The 4182-nt window shown below is 44.8% G+C and overlaps 1 non-coding gene across 1 annotated transcript; it reads right to left on the bottom strand.

The window, feature by feature from the left end:
• Window positions 1-1086: 1086 nt before the first annotated feature.
• TRNAP-AGG (transfer RNA proline (anticodon AGG)) lies at window positions 1087-1158 on the bottom strand. Its single transcript has one exon. It is a non-coding gene; the product is annotated as a tRNA-Pro (tRNA).
• Window positions 1159-4182: the final 3024 nt, after the last annotated feature.

The following is a 4182-nucleotide window of genomic DNA, read 5'->3' as shown; positions in this document are numbered from 1 at the left end:
ACAGTGCTCTTGTTTTATTGCCACCATGCAAGCCCCCATGCACGGCTGTTGGGCACAGAAAGGGCTATTCCTACCCTTCCATCCCCATGAGGTTGGGCAAGTGGTGGGAACGTGTTGGACTGAATGATCCTGATGGGTCCCTTCCAACTAGGGATATTCTGCAGTTCTATGGTTTCCTGCTAGGAGTTGTGTCATCATCCTTCATGTAGATGCCTTTGGAGGTGATGCTCTTAGAGCTTGCAACACCCTGACCTAAATCTCAATTTGTCCTCATGAATGACATCCATGTGGTCAGGTCTTGCTGATAAGCACTCGGGACACATGCAACCTTTTAAAAACACTCTAATTAGTAGAAAGAAAAAATAAACACCATCACTTAAACGTCAAATATTGCAATGAAATTAGCAGGGAGAGCTGAGCTGAGAGAACATCCTGCCAAATTTAAATCCCTGTATCCAGCAAGAGCCCTGAATCTACCAGAGAAATGGGAAGAATTCTGTGTGCTGAGTTTAATGGGGTTGGGTACGAGAAGATGGGCAAATGTGCACTTGTATCTCCAAGTGCGGGTGGTGAGGAAGAGTAAACAACAGCAAAAGGACATTGGCAGTGTGTTAATCCATCTGTGGTGGGTTTGCTGCTGTAAAAGATGTTAACAGTTTAACCGGAGAGTCCTCAAAATTAGCAGAGAAAAAGAGCAGAGAAAGGTTCCCCTCTCTTATCCCTTTCGGCTTCACAGAATCACAGAATTGTAGGGGTTGGAAGGGACCTCTAGAGATCATCGAGTCCAACCCCCCTGCCAAAGCAGGCTCCCTACACCATGTCACACAGGTAGGCATCCAGGCAGGTCTTGAATATCTCCAGAGAAGGAGACTCCGCCACCTCCCTGGGCAGCCTGTTCCAGTGCTCCGTCACCCTCACCGTAAAGAAGTTCTTCTGCACATTCATGCGGAACTTCCTATGCTGTACGTTCATCCCATTACCTCTTCCAGACATTACCGTGTGGAAGAAGTTTTGAGGCGCGGGTGTGACCACTTCCCCCTGAGGCACCCAAACCTATTTTGCAGAGGCACCTGGCTGGTAAAAGAAGGGCTCGTCCGGGATTTGAACCCAGGACCTCTCGCACCCTAAGCGAGAATCATACCCCTAGACCAACGAGCCATAGGCAGCAACTGTATGCACAGTACACTATGTGTGCACTGAGGGCTGTGGGCATGGCAGGCACAGGTTGGGCTGGACGTGGGGGTGTGAGATGTCTTTTCCAGCTGTAGTGATTATGGGATTGTCCTGTTCTTCTTGAGGTGCAGGTTTACTCTTGGCTTCTACTTCTTCTCTCTTAGGGCTGGGGATCCGGGTTCTTGGCTCTTCCCTGAAACCTAAACCTGCCCCCAAGGATCCCATTGTGTGCAGGCACTTTCTACTTGCTGTGGCTTTGGGTGGACAACACAAGCAAAAACAGCAATCTTGATACCAAATGGATTGCTGCTTTCCTAACATCTCACCTTAGTATGCAGCCAGGTGCATTCATCTCTGCCATGCAACCTTTTGTTATCATAGAATCAATAGAGTTGAAAAAGACCTCTAAGAGCATCTAATCCAATGACCAAAATTCCCTCATCAGTGCAGCTCTATGTACACAGCCTGGTGGAAAGCAGCTCATGTTGCTCTGGCTAATTAAGATTAGAATCCAGAGCAGATGATTTGGACAAAAGAGAATCTGAGATTTAGAGGCAGGTACTTCATGTTGTGAATGGAAGAGCTGTTTCCCTCTTCCACATAAAGATGGATGTTGATTCTATGATTCTATGGATAGCTTAGGTGCTCAGCCATGGGATGATCGAGCTGTAAATGTCCCTGTTCACTGCAGTGGAGTTGGACTAGATGACCATCTAAGGAGTCTTCTAACTCAAATGGGTCCATGATTCTATTTTATGACTTCAAAACACCACTTCATAGATTCATAGAATCATTACAGTTGAAAAAGACCACTGACATCATCAAGTCCAACTTTCAACCCATTTTCACCATCACCTCCTCTATCAGTGCTTAAAGACACCGTCCTTCAAGGTCTACCCATGCCAGGCACCCTGCTATCCCTTCGTTTGCACCCAGGAACAGGAATCTACATTAACATCAGATGAAGCAGACCCCATGAAAGAAAAGCTTCTGCACATCACTGCCATAAATGGGGCAGACATCCAAGGGTGGGAATACAAACACCTCCCATAAAAATAAGAAACAAGAGAGAAATCATTCCTGCTTCAGAGAGGTTTCCTTTCTGCTCAGAGACACAGGCAGCAAATGGTTTCTGACACTTTCTGCAAAACGAGCCATTACGTCTCTTCTGTCAGGTCTCACCTGTTGTTATTTCTTATGTTTCCTCTTCTCCAGCCTTTGCAGAGAGGTAATATAGTTGTTTTCATTCAAGAACCAGACGGGTTGCCCCATCTTGCAACCAGGACCTTGTCGTAAACGAGCAAACATCTGTTAAATTGAGCTGTACTCCATGAGAGGGTGATTTTTTTTTTTGCTTTTCCTTTCAAATGAAAGAAAAAAAAATATATACATAAAACCCACAAAAGAAAACCAAGTGGCCTTCTTGTATGGCTGAAACAGAAGGGGGAGAAATGTTCAACTGATCTGTTCTTCTCCTGGCTTGTGCTTCCCTCCATGAGAAACATCTTCGTTTCAGCTCAGCTCTTCATAAAGCAGACATTGAGAGCTGGTAGAAAGAGCTGATTTTTGAGGACAGCTCAATGAGTGCTAATTGCCCTGAGATGTAATATTCTTCTGGTGGTTTGGGGTTTTTCAGCCACAAAACCCCCAAAGCTCTTGGTCAGGTTCTCAACTGGTGAAACTCAATCTAGCCCTAAGGACTACAGCACGAGTAGTTTGTACCAGCTGAAAAATGCTCACTCCCAGATGCTTAAAAGGAGCAGTTCTGAATCAGAAATCTATATATGCGTGCATATATATGTATATGCATATGTATATATGTATAAATTAACTCTATGTAATCTATTCCCCCAATTTCAATGGCAATCTGGAAGTGTGAACGTGCTTCCTTCTGCTTTACTGCTATTCCTACCAAGTTACTTTGTGTTATCCATAGGTGAATCTCTACTGCTTTGTGTTTTCCATAGGTGAATCTCTACTGCTTTGTGTTTTCCATAGGTGAATCTCTACCAGGTCTTCTCTGGTTTCCCAGTGCTGTACTGAGAAGTGGCATTTCAGTTTAACCAACATGCTGTGCTACAGTAAACTATGCAAAAACTCTGTCGTATAAAATAATAATAGTAATAAAAGTAATAAGAATTCTCATCATATCTTGCCAGAATCAGAAGTCATCTATCTCTGACTTGAGAGGGTGAGAAGTCATGGCCTCAAATTGCACCGGGGGAGGTTCAGGTTGGATATTAGGAACTATTTCCACTCAGGAAGAGTGGTGATGCATTGGCATGGGCTGCCCAGGGAGGTGGTAGAGTCACCGTCCATGGAGGTGTTGAAGAAACATGGAGATGTGGCATCACAGGACACGGCCCACTGGGCAATATTGGTGGTAGGAAGCCAGTTGGATTAGGTGATCTAAGAGGTCTTTTCCAGCCTTAATGATTCTATGTTTCTACGATTTTAGTGCAAGAAATGTAAGAGATACTGTTTTAATGTCACCTACAGGAAAGGGGGAGGCAGGGAGGCCCTTTGTTGACCTTGACCCCACTTCTTGGCCAAGTCTGCTTTCATTCTGCAGACAAAAAGTCCCAGTGTCCTGATGGGCAGTTGGACTCACCCAGGCCCCGGGCTCTGCAGAGGATGATTAGCTTAACCTTAACAAATGCTGACGTAAACCATTTGCTGAGCGTTACGCTGTGCCTTTTCCCTGAAGGAGTATGAAGGATATCTGACATGCAGCCTTATTTCTTGTGTTCAGTCAGAAACAGATCTGAAGGCAGCTAATAAACTTATCTGCATCAGATTAAATTGCCAATCCTGCCCTCCTTCTCCCTGCCCTTCCTCCCTCCCCAGATCACTTACACACATCAAGCCAAATAAAGATAAATGCACGACAGAGCTCATTCGAGTGATTGAAAATCAAGATGGAGCAGCATATTTTTCATCAGTGCTATCCCAGGAAATAAAGATAAATTCCCCCACTTCATAGTTTAACATAGCTTATCATAATCACCG

The sequence above is a fragment of the Coturnix japonica genome, chromosome 1, assembly GCF_054131305.1.
Source record: "Coturnix japonica strain WE chromosome 1, WE-NBRP24, whole genome shotgun sequence".
NCBI classification, from domain to species: Eukaryota; Metazoa; Chordata; class Aves; order Galliformes; family Phasianidae; genus Coturnix; species Coturnix japonica.
Note: the sequence above shows the minus strand (reverse complement) of the source record. Positions and strands in the feature narration are given on the sequence as shown.